This window comes from Amblyraja radiata, chromosome 30 (genome assembly GCF_010909765.2).
Source record: "Amblyraja radiata isolate CabotCenter1 chromosome 30, sAmbRad1.1.pri, whole genome shotgun sequence".
In the NCBI taxonomy this organism is placed as follows: domain Eukaryota; kingdom Metazoa; phylum Chordata; class Chondrichthyes; order Rajiformes; family Rajidae; genus Amblyraja; species Amblyraja radiata.
Window position 1 is genome coordinate 11,503,171 of NC_045985.1, and position 17,528 is coordinate 11,520,698.

General features: G+C 42.2%; 1 long non-coding RNA gene across 1 annotated transcript; it reads left to right on the forward strand.

Moving 5' to 3' along the window:
* The first annotated feature begins 13,130 nt into the window (after positions 1 to 13,130).
* On the forward strand, positions 13,131 to 15,043 carry LOC116990117. The gene is made up of 3 exons (XR_004416419.1): positions 13,131 to 13,143; positions 13,569 to 13,575; positions 14,847 to 15,043. It is a non-coding gene; the product is annotated as an uncharacterized LOC116990117 (long non-coding RNA).
* The last annotated feature ends 2,485 nt before the right edge of the window (positions 15,044 to 17,528 follow it).

Here is a 17,528-nt window from a genome sequence, read left to right on the forward strand (position 1 = left end):
GCCCTCCCGGTGGTTCAGCACTTCAACTCCCTCTCCCATTCCGTATCCGACCTCTCTGTCCTGGGCCTCCTCCATGGCCAGAATGAGCACCACAGTAAATTGAAGGATCAGCACCTCATATTCCGCTTGGGGAGTCTGCATCTGGTGGCATGAACATTGCATTCTCACAATTTTTTTAGCCCTTGCTGTCTCCTCTCCTTCCTACCTCTCCCTCAGCCCTCGGGCTCCTCCTCCTCCTTTTTCCTTTCTCCCCACACGGGGCACAGGGTCACTGCTAAGGCCAAATTGATCGCAAATCATTTATACCACTGAGAAGATGATACTGAGTTTTTTTAATGCGATGTTGAGGTTCTTCACACGGGCATACTCGCAGTATTTTATTGGGTGGATTTTTAGACCAAGTGAACATATGCGAATGCCGCAAGGATTTCCAAGAATGGTTTGATTCATGTACCAATATTCCAAAGTAGTCGAACCGCCTGCACATGATACGCGTACCTTTATTGAGGTGGTCATGTAGAGGAAATAGTAGTTTTGAACATTGCAGACAATTTTACAAAAGATACACACATCACACTCGAGGTGGCCTTGATAGCCAGATGTTGATGGGGAGAATATTGTGTTCTTTGGGTGAAATCGAAAGCCTTCTGTGCTTGTGTAGCTGTGGACATGATTGCCAGGTCTAAATACGTTGGCCATTAGAACATGGCCTGACGAAGACGATTTCGTGTCAACGCTACAATATGTTATCTGACGAGGTTGGTCGCAGTGTTTGGTTGGCCATGTCCCTGTCCCACGTAGGAAACCTGATCGGAAATCTCTGGAGACTTTGCGCCCCACCCAAGGTTTCCATGCGGTTCTCGGAGGTTGCAGGTGGTTGCCGGAGGTTGCAGGTAGTGGAAGCAGATAGGGAGACTGATAAAAACCTCCGGGAACCTCCGGGAACCGCACGGAAACCTTGGGTGGGGCACAAAGTCTCCAGAGGTTTCCGTTCAGGTTTCCTATGTGGGACAGGGGCATCAGTATTCCGGTGATTCCTGGAAATCCATTGAATTCCTGACAGGCCTTCGAAATCCTGATTAGCTTCTGGTAGGCCGCGTAGCTACATTGGATGAGGTTTGATTGTGATATCTGATGTTATCTTCGTCGAGCTTGCAGTGTTAACGATATCTCTCAGGTTGCCCTGGGAGATTTTCGTTTCCCTCACATCCTAACACCGTGCTGTAGCGAAGTATAAAATGGTCCACTTGTAAAGCGACGTGATTTGGAAGATTTACGAAGGTGGGTGTTACCTTAATGAGGGAAAGAATACGTTTCACAGAATAAGTGGAGGAACCCGGCTGACGAGGTTAAGTTGAGTCGAAAACCAATTATTCTCTTTTATCTCACTAGTCACTGCCTGCCATTCTGTAAGGGACCCGTTAATCCCTCCTCTTTGTTTCCTGTCTGCCAACCAATTTTCTATCCATGTCCGCACATTATCTCCAACACCATATGCTCCAATTCTGCCCATTAATCTGCCAATTTCCAACTGAGCCTCGAGCTTGTAACACTTTATTTCTTATACTTCGCGGATTATAAACAGCACTTTTGACCGACATTCACCTCCCCTCACACCGGTCACTATTGGCCCTGACCTTACTCTCTTATCCCTCCTCGAACATTCCTTCCCATTAATTAGGGAGTCTTTTGTAACTTTTCTTGCACTCCCTTCCCCTTTAACTCCATCTTTATACTCGCAATTTGTCAACCCCCCCCCCAATTGTTAGTTTAAACCCACACGTGTAGCACGAGCAAACCTGCCTACCAGAACGTTGATCCCTCTCGAGTTACGGTGTAACCTTTGTACAAGTCACCCCTACCCCAGAAGAGACCTTTACTGTGGGCTGTAAAGCCAAATCCTTGCTCCCTGCACCAACCCGCCAGCCACACATTCAGATCCCCTATCTCCCTATTCCTGCACTCACTAGCGCGAGGTGCTGGAAGCAATGCACATAAACCACCCTAGAAGTCCTGCTTTTAAGTTTTCTTTCAAACTCTCTAAACTCGGGATGCAGAACCTCCCTCCTCTTCTTCCCGACGTCGTTTGTGCCCACGTGCACAACTACTACTCGAGGATGTTCCGAAGTCGGTTACTGACATCGTGAACCCCGGCACCAGGGAGGCAACAGACCATCCTCGCATCTCGTCTGCCGCCACAGAATCTCCCGTCCGCACCTCGGACAATGGAGTCACCCACCACTTTAGCTCTGCCCGACGTTGGTCTCACCAATCGAGTCTCAACGATAGGATTGCAGCCACCGACCTGTCCTTCGCTCGGACTGGAAGCGTCGTCTGCCCCGACAGCTCCCATAAGGGCGTACCTGTTATAATTTGGCACAGACATTGTGGTCTCCTGCACTCCACGGTTACTCCCCTTTCTCCCACTCACCCGCCTTCGCTCTTCCGGTTTCCTTGGCGAGACAACCTCACTTCAGGTCCTGTCCAGGAAGCTCACGTTTTCCCGGATGATCCTGAGGTCATCAAGTTGCTTATCCAGTGCCCCAACACGGTCTCTCAGGAGCTGAACCTAGACACACTTACCACAGGTGTAGCAGCCAGAGGCACCATCAGTGTCCCTGACCTCCCTCATCCCACCTCCTCCAAGAATCACACTGAATCACCTTACCCATCATGTCTTCACGGCTTCAGCGGGTCAACGCAGATGAATAAGTAAGGGTGACAAGGACTCATTGGGAATTGGGAATGCACCTGGAAATATTTCAATTATCTGAATTATAGGTAGTAGAAATGTATGGACCGAAATTGAATGTGTTTGTATAGCAACGCCCCGGGGAAATGTGTTTTATTTTTAATGCGTTTCTTCAGAAGCAATGGACGTCAATGTAAATGGAAATATGTGCTCACTGCCTCCCATTAACCTGGATCACTAACAATTTTACTATGAGGGATGTAACATTCAAATGTTTTCTCGTTTGTCCAGTGGAATTTAATGACCCCCCGTCATCGTGTATTTAGATCACCTTCTGATTTAGGCCTCTGAGCATTGATTTAAAAACATTCTCTGCATTCCTATTGCGCGGATTCGAGAACGCAATTCTTTGCTTAGTTTTTCTGTGACCTGACTGGATTCCATATATATAGAAGGAATCTTTTTATTCAAATTGAATCGAGCACAACTGCTTTCACAATGCTTTTACGTGAAAGCTCCTCTATACATTAATTCCCTGCTCAAAGAAAATGTCCCGTTATTATTTGAACAAGGCAATGAATTCTGCAGTTACGTAATTAATTAATTAACGTATTATGAACAAATTAATCGAATTAATTAAATAACTTCATAATTCCTTGCTTTGTTCATAATTGATTCTTCAATTATACTGACATTAATTGATAGTATAGCAATATTTATAGACCATCTAATGGAAATTGATAGCTTACAAGTTTCACTGACTGCAAATGCCAATCCAAACTATTGATTAAATTAATCGTTTTTGTGAGTTGATTTCTCATTTTGAACCTAAATTGTCATCTCCTTTTCTGACTAATTACATAATGACACTTAATCTTCCTCGATTGCCATCTGTACAGATTTCAAACGTACATGCAGAACAAATTGCTTGCTGTTTACGTTAATGTTTGACTTCACACTGGCCATGCAAATCCAGAGGGTTAATGTGGCGTATATACAGGATTTCAACGATGAAAAGGTTCCGGTGTGCTGGGAACCCAGACGCAGAAATGAGAGACCCCACCCATACTTTCGTTACTTTCGTGTTAACGTTCAGTGGTTAATGTTCCATACAAAAGCGACGCATTGTTCAGATTAATTAATATTTTAATTGACACAAGCATAGAGAGATTTAAGCAACTTCATAATCTCATTTCATGCATCGTACACGACAGAGCGCACGGCAGATACAGATTTTTGATAAACCACAATGACATTAATCAAATGGATAAGAAATTAGTAGTTTTGGGCCTTAATGCGACGCTCAGTTTTGAACAATAAAATCGGTGCACATGGGTTATGTCGCAAAGAAAGGCCGCTGAGAAATTGACACCGACATGTGTGCGTATTTAGGGGAGGAACCAAAGGGACACTGCTGAGCAAATAAGAAAAAGCACCCATGTTCTGACCTGTTTACTATTTACTGACTTTACCGATAAGGTCCTACATTTGACCCGTAAGAAGTCGTCGCTACAAGTTGTGAGCACGGCATCATTTATGCAAGCGGACGTTAAGTTACGCCCAAGGAATCTGTGAATGAAGTCCGGATTGGAGATGATTCATTTTATTAAATATTTTTCCATGAGTGAAGGAATCTTTCGTTTTTAGATCTTACAATGTAATGCGTTATTTTGATCATAAGGGACAGTCTTATGCAGAGGTGCCTCTACCACATTTAAGCCACTGGTGTAAAATATCAAATGTGAAATACGGGATCATTGAGCGATGTAATCACTGAATATTTCTGATTATCTAACGTGACTCAAGGCATTTCATAAGCCCGTAACAATCTTATATGTTTCAATTAGATCCTATCTCATCCTTCTAAACTCCAGTGTGTACAAGCCCAGCCGCTCCATTCTCTCAGCATATGACAGTCCCGCCATCCCGGGAATTAACCTTGTAAACCTACGCTGCACTCCCTCAATAGCAAGAATGTCCTTCCTCAAATTAGGTATGCCTTCATCAGAAAATAATAAAAACAAGGTAATTGAATGCGCTCTCCAGTGTAAGCATTGCTTCAGTAAGCATGTGCGAATCTGTGGGTCAATAACATATCTTAAAAAACTATTTAGTTCTATTCCATTTCGAAATTCATATTTTATCGTTTGCAACATGAATGGTCGGACAAATACAATTTTAAGTGTGACATACTTGGAAGTAGAATAAACGTCGAGGTGCAATGTTTCAACGTATGTCCAATAATCGTGGCGTTTCTTATGGCATATCTGGGTAAGTTTAAGACACTTGATGATGACTGGACCCGGGTCAGCCACCAATTCTCTCGATGCTTTCAAGAGAGAGTTAGATAGAGTTCTTACAGATAGCGGGGTCAATGGGTGTGGGGAGAAGGCAGGAACGGGGTACCGATTATGGATGATCAGCCATGATCACAGTGAATGGTGGTGCTGGTTCGAAGGGCAGAATGGCCTCCTCCTGCATCCATTGTCTATTATCTATTGTCTATTGTCATCTTACCATGTGCATTATATATAGGTTAAAGTGTCGATGACCACTGTGTTATGTAAAATATGCATAATTCTGATTTCTGCATATTTTGCGTGGTTATTGCATGGTCGAACGAATTAATATTTCCGTCTGATATCCAGTTAGTAATATTAAACACTGCCCTTGTGTAAAATGAAGCACTGCACTGATTGAGTTGAAATAGTTTTCAATTGAAATTAACTTCACTGAACATTCACTGAACATTGAATACTGACGTGCAGATCGTTCGTTTGCCGTGATTAGCCAAACTTTCATGAGGATATCGAATGGATTTGGTTGCGTGCATAAATGACAATAACAATTGTAATTATTAATACCAGTGAGTACGAAATCTGTGCCGACATTAGCTGTGAAATCTTAATATTCAAATACATGCCAATAAGTGCAAGAGAATAGCAAGCAGTTCTGGTGTGGATTACCAGCATGATCAACCGCGAGAAATGTTCAAGACGATATTACAGAGAAGTTATTGCAGAAATGGTTTAGTTGTGGTAATTCATCTATATTTTCCACTGCAATGTTGAACAATCTCTCAGAACAAGAATTAGCAGATAACTATGTTAATTGCAGATTTAGCACACAAAAACCCCCTACTTATTCCAATCAAGCCTAATGCCGTTGGAACAATGGTGGAAAGGTAAATGATTCTGTTCTTTCGACGAACTTTTCAGCTGTGTCTAGCTCCTTGTGTCTTCGCTTAGTTCTGAAACATAAAGATTTGAAGGAAGATGTATTATTTTACAACTAGCTTTTCGCAAATGTATTTTTTACTCGAACTCAATAAAATACAACCATATAACCAAGATACAGCAAAACGCACGATCGGTTAACCACGTGAAACTGCTTCACCTATTGTTTGATGGGGAGAGGGCTTTAGTAGTGCAGCTGCATAGTTCCTTGCAGGGGCCGTCACGGGGGTGGTATAGAAGGGTTTCGGTATATTTTCCTTCATCAGATAGGGCACTGACTATAGAAGTCGATATGTTATGTTACAGTTGTACAGTATTGAAATTTATAAATTGATTGTAATCAAAATAATAATATGTTGGTGTCATCTACAATTGGTATTGTTATGGATAATGGTTTATTATTGCCACGCGCACCCAGATGCAGTGAAAGGCTTTTATTTGCACGCTATCTAATCAAAGTAGATAATGTGAATAAATATGAGGTTATCCACTTTGGTGGCAAGAACAGGAAGGCAGATTATTATCTGAGTGGTGTCAAATTAGGAAAAGGGGAGGTGCCCCGAGACCTGCGTGTGCTTCGACATCAGTAACTGAAAGTAAGCATGCAGATACAGCAGGCAGTGAAGAAAACTAATGGCATGTTGGCCTTCCTGCGAGAGGATTTGAGTTTAGGAGCAGGGAGTTACTGCAGTTGTACAGGGCCCCGGTGAGACCGCACCTGGAGTATTGTGTGCAAATTTGGTCTCCTAATTGGAGGAAGGACGCTATTCCCATTGAGGGAGTGCAGCGTACCTTAATTCCTGGGATGGCGGGACTGGCATATGATGAGAGAATAGATCGACTGGGCTTGTATTCACTGGCATTTAGAAGGATGAGAGGGTATCTTAAAGAAACATATAACATTCTTAAAGGATTGGACAGGTTGGATGCAGGAAAAAAATGTCCCCGGTGTTGTAGGAGTCCCGAACCAGGAGTCACGGTTTAAGAATAAGGGGTAGGCCATTTCGGACTGAGATGGGGAAATACTTCACCCAGAGAGTTGTGAATCCATAGATTTCTCTGCCACAGAAGGGAATGGAGGCCAATTCACTGGATGTTTTCAAGAGAATTAGATTTAGCTCTTAGGGCTAAAGGAACCAGGGGATATGGGGAAATAAAAACAGGAACTGGGTACTGATTTTAGATGATCAGCCATTATCATATTGAATGGCGGTGCTGGCTAGAAGGACCAATGGCCTAATCTTGTACCTATTTTTCTATGTTTCTATGTTTTTATGTTTCTATGCATGACTACAATTAAGCCATACACAAGTACAATAGGTAGAGTATAGATTTACTGATAGATTTACGTTGAAAATAGTGAAGTGATCCTATCGGATGATATTAGATGCGTTTCTGGGCCAGACGCGGAAAGAGCAATAACTCTGCCAGCATATTGACTAAACCATATAAAGGATAGGTTGACATTGAATGGCATGGCAGAACAGAAATACCAACAGCATAATAAATAATTCATAACTTCATAAGTATATAAGTGATAGGAGCAGAATAAGTCCACTCGGCCTATGAAGTCGACTCTGCCATTCAATCGTGGCTGATGTCTATTTTCCTCTTAACCCCATTCTCATGCATTCTGCCCACACCCCCTGACACCGGTTCTAATCTAGAATCTATCACTCCCTGCCTTAGTAATATCCATTGACTTGGCCTCCACTGCCTCCTGTGACAGAGAAGTCCACAGGTTTACCACCCCCCAACTAACTAAATTTCTCCTCGTCTCCTTCCTAAGGGAGGGTCTGGGGAGGCAGGTTCTCTGGATGCTTTCAATAGAGAGCTAGATAGGGCTCTTAGAAGTAGAGGAGTCAGGGGATATGGGGAGAAGGCAGGAACGGGGTACAGATTGGAGATGATCAGCCATGATTACATTGAATGACTGTGCAGGCTCGAAGGGCCAAATGGCCTACTCCTGCACCTATTGTCTATTGTCTATTGTCTAGGGTCTATGGAACGTCCTGCAATTCCGAGTATACGACTTCTGGTCTTAGACACTCCCACTCGTGGACATATACTCTCTCCAGGCCTCTATCCGGGTGAACTTACTATCCAGAAAGCTGATAGGACCGATGGTCTGAATAACCTAATTGTGTCAAACCATACGTTTCTCGATGATTCCGTAACGCCCTGAAACATTTCGAGTATTATTACTGGAAAGGTACTTTTAAGGATGAGGGGGAAATCTTTTAGGACCGAGATGAGGAAAACATTTTTCACACCGAGAGTGGTGAATCTCTGGAATTCTCTGCCACAGAAGGTAGTTGAGGCCAGTTCATTGGCTATATTTAAGAGGGAGTTAGATGTGGCCCTTGTGGCTAAAGGGATCAGGGGGTATGGAAGGCAGGTACAGGATACTGAGTTGGATGATCAGCCATGATCATATTGAATGGCGGTGCAGGCTCAAAGGGCCGAATGGCCTACTCCTGCACCTACTGTCTAGGTTTCTATGAAAGTGCTTCATGAATACAGCATTCTAAATACACACCACCATTCAGTCCAAAAGGAAGTAAATCAAATTAACCTGTCAACCAATGGTATACATGGTTTTAAGCACAAACTCCAATGTTATATAATTGAGTACAGGACAATTAAACTACCCATGCTGCTGTTCCGAGGGTGCAAATTTCAAAATGTTAATTCGCAGAATTTACCATATTTTGAAGTGTGATCTCAACCATGTTCAGAGGACTGGAAGTGTGGGAACAAATAACCGCATTATAAAAATCTAATTTAATGTTTTTAACTTGTCTTTGGAGATAGAATATAATTGCAGCTGTAAAACGAATCAGCCTTACTTTTTGTATCCTCACCTTTTCCTGAAAAATAGGTTATAATCAGTTCGCATTAAGTGAAAGGGATTCAATAGACAATAGAAAATAGATATTAGGTGCAGGACCTTCGAGCCAGCACCACCATTCAATGTGACCATGGCTGATCATCTCCAATCAGTAATAAATCAACAAGAAAAGATGTATGACACAACAAAAAATAGCCGGAAGCCAGAGGATTTGGAAACTTTCATATGACAACAGGAGGAAACAAAACGGGCAATACAGGCCGAATAGTTGAAGTACGAAGGGAAGCTGGCCAGGAATATAAAGAAGGACAGTAAAAGTTTATTTAGATATGTTAAGGGAAAACGAGTAGCAACGTCAAATGTGGGTCCCTTGAAGGCAGACACGGGTGAAATTATTATGGGTAACAAGGAAATGGCAGAAGAGTTGAACAGGTACTTAGGATCTGTCTTCACTAAGGAAGACACAAACAATCTCCCAGAAGTACTGGAGGACAGAGGATCTTTCTAATCAGATTGATCCCTGGGATGGCGGGACTGTCATATGAGGGAAGATTGAAACGACTAGGCTTGTATTTACTGGACTTTAGAAGGATGAGCGGGTATCTTATAGAAACATATAACATTATAAAAGGACTGGACAAGCTAGATGCAGGGAACATTTTGCAATGTTGGTCATCCAGATCCAAGGGCCACACTTAGAATAAAGCGGAGGCCATTTAAGACTGAGGTAAGCAAAACCCTTTTCACCCAGAGAGTTGTGATTTTGTGAAATTCCCTGCCACAGAGGGCAGTGGAGGCCAAATCACTGGATGGATTTAAGAGAGAGTTAGATAGAGCTCGAGGGGCTAGTGGAGTCAAGGCATATGGGGAGAAGGCAGGCACGAGTTGTTGATTGGGGACGATCAGCCATGATCGCAATGAATGGCGGTGCTGGCTCGAAGTGCCAAATGACCTCCTCCTGCACCTGTTTTCTATATTTCTATGTTTCTAGTACCCCGTTCCTTCCTTCTCCCCATAGCCCCTGACTCCGCTATCTTTAAGAGCCCTATCTAGCTCTCTCTTGAAAGTATCCAGAGAATTCCACAGGCTCACAAATCTGTGAGAAAAAATGTTTCCTCATCTCCGTTCTTAATGGCTTACCCCTTATTCTTAAACTGTGGTCCCTGGTTCTGGACTCCACCAACATCGGGAACATGTTTCCTGCCTCTAGCGTGTCCAACCCCTTAATAATCTTTTATGTTTCATTAAGATGCCCTCTCATCCTTCTAAACTTCACAGTGTACAAGCCCAGCCGCTCCATTCTCTCAGCATATGACAGTTCCGCCATCCCGGGAATTAACCTTGTAAACCTACGCTGCACTCCCTCAATTCCGTGCTCGACGCTGTTTTATGGCTGTATATTTATTTATATAAATGTCAGGTTAGATTCGTGTTTCTATTGGTTTCGGTGAAATCAACTACGTGATATAATATAATCGAAAGTATGTGATGGGGCAATTAACGTAATATATAGCATTAAAAATGTAGTATCGAGTGCATTATGATCGCCTCCTTGTCATATTTTACTGGGTCACGTATGCATACCTCTTTCGGGAATTTGATGGAGTGACGGCGGATCAGATGTCTCTCGACTCCATGTTTACACATTGCAACGCACAAAACTGAGGCACTTGCCAATATTTGTGTCTGCCTTCTCCGCTGCCGAATTCATCGTTATGTCCAATGATGCAGGAGGACGGGCAGAGGACAGTAGTTTGCCTCAGCCTGCATCCCATGCCAATCTCTTTTTTACTGTCTAGATATACCGTAAATTATTCTCAGCATTCGCCGGCAGGAAGTTGACGCATGAAAAATATTCATTGGACCTACGGGGGATTTCTAAGTCTCACTTCAAGTGACAATAATATTACATCACAGCGAATGCAGGAAGGGACTGTCTGATTGCGTTTAGTGGTATTCATTCCTTCCGGAAATAAATTAATTGACGTGTGTTATCAATTATGTATTCAATTCCAAGAAAAAAAAGTTTCTATGCGAAATCTAATAAACGGATCTATCTTACTTTGCATGACTTCATCTTGATCTGAAAAATAGAGTTTTCAGATTAGATAGTTTTGGGGCAGATCTTTAAAAAATATAATTCCTGAATTTACAATGGCATTGCTACCCTATTTATTGCCATTGTTGCCTTTACCCCTTTGTGCGCATACACCAGAAATTGTAAACGTAGAAGATTTCCCAATTATCACCTATATCAAACATAGAAACATAGAAACATGGAAAATAGGTGCACGAGTAGGCCATTCGGCCATTCGAGCCTGCACCGCCATTCAATATGATCATGGCTGATCATCCAACTCAGTATCCTGTACCTGCCTTCTCTCCATAACCCCTGATCCCTTTAGCCACAAGGGCCACATCTAACTCCCTCTTAAATATAGCCAATGTACTGGCCTCAACTACATTCTGTGGCAGAGAATTCGAGAGATTCGCCACTCTCTGTGTAAAAAATATTTTTCTCATCTCGGTCCTAAAAGATTTCCCCTTTATCCTTAAACTGTGACCCCTTGTTTTGGACATCACCAACATCGCGAACAATCTTCCTGCATCTAGCCTGTCCAAACCCTTAAGACTTTTGTAAGTTTCTATAAGATCCCCCCTCAATCTTCTAAATTCTAGCGAGTACAAGCGGAGTCTATCCAGTCTTTATTCATATGAAAGTCCTGACATCCCAGGAATCAGTCTGGTGAACCTTCTCTGTACTCCCTCTATGGCAAGAATGTCCTTCCTCAGATATCAATGGTGACATCGAGCAAACATTTAGAGCTCGTAACCTTTGCCAACTGCTATCCCACTTAGTCCCGTTACCCGCAGACTTCCCTTGAAATAGACAGATGCAATACTGAGAGCGCTGCTGTGCCAGTCACCTGTCGAAGATGTGTGCACCCGTTACATCTTCCTGTGCATAAAACCTTCCCATGGATGAGCGCAGGGCTGCTATTCGGAAATGTTGGCTTTTGACAGAATGGATAGAATGGACGAAATGGCAGTTTTAAGGCCCACCTCCGGAGCAGAAGGCTGCATCCTGGCAGGCACGGCGAACGCGTGCGGTTGCTAGCAACTGGCAGCGACCAATCGAAGTATTTGCAGACCGTCTGATCCACTGTTCCGCGCTTGTTCGGTGCGATAAAAATTGGCGACTGCACAGCCCTATGCAAATTGTATCTTTGGGGACAAATACACCCTTGGGGGCCACGTGTCTCAAAGTGGGGATTTGCTGACTATCCGTGACATTTTCTGCTTTTGTTTGCGACCAGTTGGAATAATAATGTTCTATGTGGAACTGGCTGTATGATTTCCAAATCATATTCACTATTCCCACACCCTTCAAACACCCCGTCGCCGCTCACATCCATACATTCAGTGTAATCGCACGTTTAGGCCATTTTCAGACGTTTCACCCCTCACTTGATAGGATGGCGGGTCAAATTACAAAAGGGCTCTCATTATCAGTCAAAGTGAATTTATGCTACTCAAATCCTACATCATTAGTTGTGAAGTAAGATGGGACATCTTTATTTGGAGTTATTCTGGCAATTTCTAAATTAGGCTCCGCTGTGATGTATCACTATTGTACTTAAGAGAGATTTCGTTGTCGGCCTTGTACCAACTGAAAAGTAAAAAACAAAAGCGCCGAACGTTTTATCTTTCTAATCGTATCGTAGTGTTTTCCTAAAATGAGTACTGACATATGTGACACGCGAATGCTAACATTGCAACATTGCGTTCTCCAACATGTAAACACGTAATCAGTAAACAAGACTTGATACCTACTGCAAATTTCACGAAGATAATTCAGCTCTAAAGATAAATAGGAGGTGAATGACATCGAGAGATTTTTCATATAATTTGTGACATGTTTTTGTTCTTTGTCCAAGACAGAACGTAAATTGTTTAATAATTGATCAGTTTTTATATGCAAGGGGATTGTAGAGAACCTTGGAAGGGTCACAGCATAATAGGATGCTATTTGGATTGTTGAATTCGTACTATCTCGACACTAGTAATATACAGATAGTTCCATTCAGTCGGCGTTTTTCCGTTACCCTGAGCACTATGGAGTATTGTGTGCAGTTTTGGTCCCCTAATTTGAGGAAGTACAGTCTTGCAATTGAGCGAGTGCAGCGTAGGTTTAGAAGGTTAATTCCCGGGATGGCGGGACCTTCATATGCTGAGAGAATGGAACGGCTGGGCTTGTACACTCTGGAGTTTAGAAGGATGAGAGGTGATCTTATTGAACCATATCAGAGTGTTAAGGGGTTGGACACGCTAGAGGCAGGAACCATGTTCTCGATGTTGGGGGAGTCCAGAACCAGGGGCCACAGTTTAAGAATAAGGGGTAAGACAATAAGATTAGATTAGATTAGATTAGATAGCCTTTATTGTCGGAGACTAGGAAACACTTTTTCTCACAGAGAGTTGTGAGTGTGTGGAATTCTCTGCCTCAGAAGGCGGTGGAGGCCGGTTCTCTGGGGAAGCAAAATGTAATTCCAAGAAATGCAACATTCTTTAAAAAAAAAATTTAAATACTTATTTATTATTTTTACTAATAAGTGTACATATGTGTCAATGGTTGTCGTGCTTGTATTTTTAACCGAAGGAGATACAATGGAATTTCGTTGCACAGTATTATGCAATGACAATAAACGTATTCATTCATTCACTTTCAAGAGAGAGCTGGATAGGGCTCTTAAAGATAGCGGAGTCAGGGGACATGGGGAGAAGACAGGGACGGGGTACTGATTGGGGATGATCAGCCATGATCATATTGAATGGCGGTGCTGGCTCGAATGGCCGAATGGCCTACTCCTGCACCTATTGTCTATTGTCTATTGTCCAACCGGGTTTCAATCATTGTCCCGTTTGATATTCATGAATCTATTATGAACTGTATTGGAACCCACACATCCTAGTATCAACGGTTATCTCGTAAATGTGATTGAAATAAATGATACATTATGCTCTCCCTACAACCATTTGCTGCGTCCCCCAGAAAGAATACAGCGCTGCTTAGATTTATAATTGCAAAAAACTTCCACGTCATTCGCAGATCATTGAGTGTGGAAGCCAGCACACAGTTCTTAATCGACAAATAATGTCAGTGCCCTTCTCAATGCAAAAGCTACCATTGGGAATATAATATAACTATGGTGACGTACGTTACCTGACTCCTTTTCACGCAATTTTTCCTCTGATGAAAAATGAAATGTTAATTTTTCACGTGGTTTTGCAATTTGAACAGGCACAGGAACGAAATAACCAATTGTTTGCAAAATGATCAAAACATTCATTTGAATTTGCTTTTCTAAGAACTTCTTCAATGTGGAAACTAAGACCTGTACGTTTGACTTCCGTACGATAATCTCGTATAGAGGGAGTACATAGAGGGAGTACAGAGAAGGTTCACCAGACTGATTCCTGGGATGTCAGGACTTTCATATGAAGAAAGACTGGATAGACTCGGCTTGTACTCGCTAGAATTTAGAAGATTGAGGGGGGATCTTATAGAAACTTACAAAATTCTTAAGGGGTTGGACAGGCTAGATGCAGGAAGATTGTTACAGATGTTGGGGAAGTCCAGAACGAAGGGTCACCGTTTAAGGATAAAGGGGAAATCTTTTAGGGCTGAGATGAGAAAAACGTTTTTTACACAGAGAATGGTGAATCTTTGGAATTCTCTGCCACAGAATGTAGGTGAATCCAGTTAATTGGATATATTTAAGAGGGAGTTAGATGTGGCCCTTGTGGCTAAAGGGATCAGGGGGTATGGGGAGAAAGCAGGTACTGAGTTGGATGATCAGCCATGATCATATTGAATGGCGGTGCAGGCTCGAAGGACCAAAGGGCCTACTCTTGCACCTATTTTCTATGTTTCTATGTTTCTATATCTTTCTCTGGTAATACGTCTGTTTATTCGGAGGCTCCCATTTGAATCGCTTTCCTCAAGTCCTACATGTTGTTATGGCCTTCCCTCTGTTTATTATAAGCAATAATTATAAGAGTCCAGAACCAGGGGCCACAGTTTAAGAATAAGTGGTAAGCCATTTAGAACGGAGATGAGGAAACACCTTTTCACAATGAGAGCTGTGAGTATGTGGAATACTCAGCCTCAGAAGGCAGTGGAGGCTAATTTTTTGGAGGCTTTCAAGAGAGAGTTGGATAGGGCTCTTCAATATAGTGGAGTCAATGGATATGGGGAGAAGGCAGGAACCGGGCAGTGATTGTGGATGATCAGCCATGATCACATTGAATGGCGGTGCTGGCTCGAAGGACTGAATGGCCTACTCCCGCACCTATTGTCTATGGTCTATTGTCTATTATCGTTACTAGTGCACGAGCAATCCTACTGTAAACTTCGTGAAGGAGATCCCACAAACGATAAAACTATGAAACCATAAAAAGTTAAGATGATTTTGAGAACTCGTAAGCTATCATGAAATGTCAGCTTCCAGTTGACGATAGCCTGTCAATAATGGGATATCAGTTTCACTTTGGCATTTAAAAGCCACGCATTGCATTTCCTTTATCTCCAACAAATCTACCTCAGAACATATCATTGCTGTTAGGCCACATATGGTTTTCTTCTATCTCTTACGTTTATGCCTTTTTCTAAAAATTAAGTTATGTTGAAAACTATGAATAAGGATATTGAATGGATAGAGATTAATTGGAACTATTTGTTGAAAGTGACTGGTGAGTTATTAGAATGCACATACTTTGAGTTGAACATTAGCCCTGCGTGACTGATTCCTGGGATGACAGGACTTTCATATGAAGAAAGACTGGATAGACTCGGCTTGTACACGCTAGAATTTAGAAGACTGAGGGGGGATCTTATAGAAACTTGCAACATTCTTAGGGGGTTGGACAGGCTAGATGCAGGAAGACTGTTCCCGATGTTAGGGGAGTCCAGAACAAGGGATCGCAGTTTAAGAATAAGAGGGAAGTCTTTTGGGACCGAGATGAGAAAATCTTTTTTTACACAGAGAGTGGTGAATCTGTGGAATTCTCTGCCACAGAAGGTAGTTGAGGCCAGTTCATTGGCTATATTTAAGAGGGAGTTAGATGTGGCCCTTGTGGCTAAAGGGATCAGGGAGTATGAAGAGAAGGCAGGTACAGGATACTGAGTTGGATGATCAGCCATGATCATATTGAATGGCGGTGCAGGCTCGAAGGGCCGAATAGTCTACTCCTGCACCTAGTTTCTATGTTTCTATGAAGGATAAAAATTTTGGGAGAAGGATACGGGAAGTGAAATATAGACATTTCTTTCTAACGACTTCAAATTGAGTATGTGAATATTTTATACAAATTAATATCCAATTGTGAATTGTGCTTTGTCAGTGCCTAACTAAATGATGTACGCTGACATTCGCATTGTACACGATTGTTTGGATAACTCGGTCAATATTAGTTTCGTCATATTTCTTTGAAGACAAATAAATTATATTTTAATTTGTGAATTCCTTCACTTGAAACGCAATTTCCCAACTAATGCAAGACCAATATTGACCAACACCATGAGCACCGCCGTTATTTGTGGCATAAAACATAAATATTTGGTGAATTAAATTTAAGAATTAACCTAGTTCTTCGCGGATGTCTTCCATCTCCTTAAGATCTGAAAAAAATTCCAGGACCTGAATACGGCTATTTCTGATTCATTAAATTCGATTGCGTTTCCTCAGAGTTAATATTGCAACAACTGCTTTCACTGCCATATCATAATAACTCTTATATATCATTTGCTTGATGAATATTTTCGGAACGATGATAAAAGCTGACTCGGATAATTAACCAGAAAGCAATAAATAAAGGTTTAGAATATCATGAAGTCCTTATTTGGTGTTTTTATTCATTTTGTTTTGTTTTGAGGTACAGCGTGACAACAGGGCATTCGCACCCACCGAGTCAGCACCTATCATAGATCGCACGTACACTAGTTCCATGTTATCCCCCCTTCGCGAATTACGGAAGCTAATTAACCTACTAACCTGCACGACTTTGGAATGAGGGAGGAAACTGGAGCACCCGGAGAAAATCCACGCGGTCACACCGAGAACGAACAAACTCGGTAGAGACAACACCCGTAGTCACATTCGAACCAGGGTCTCTGGCGTTGTAAGGCTGCAACTCAACCGCTGCGCTACCCATTTTTGTTGGGAATTTGAAATAGTCTCAAAGCGAGGAAATGCCAAAATATTGACCGGGAGATTTCATGCAATAACGTGCTTATGGGGAAATCAGCCTCGCAATTAACACAACAACGAATGAAAGAGGAGGCTGATAGTTGAACAACATTGTTCCTATATGACATCGAATCCCACGCCACGTTATATATGATTATGGAAAATCAACTCTGAACATGCAGTTTAAATCTATTGGCAACTATTCTGCTGAATTTGGTCAAATGAGCTGTTTGAAAATCCTCTGTCTATCGACAGACATATGTCAACGCTAGATGGAAGGCTTGGAGGACTCGTTTGAAAAAGAAAAGCCCAATAAAATAATCATGCAGTCAGTTAATTTCAATTGATAATGATAGCAAGCAGATTAATCTGTCCAGTGACAGGAATTTAGGAACAGGTTGATAATTACTTCTTAAAGTCCCGAAGTTACACCGCTATTTGTTTTTCACGGCTACACTCACGCAAATCCAAGTCCATGTTTACCGATATCAACATATTTG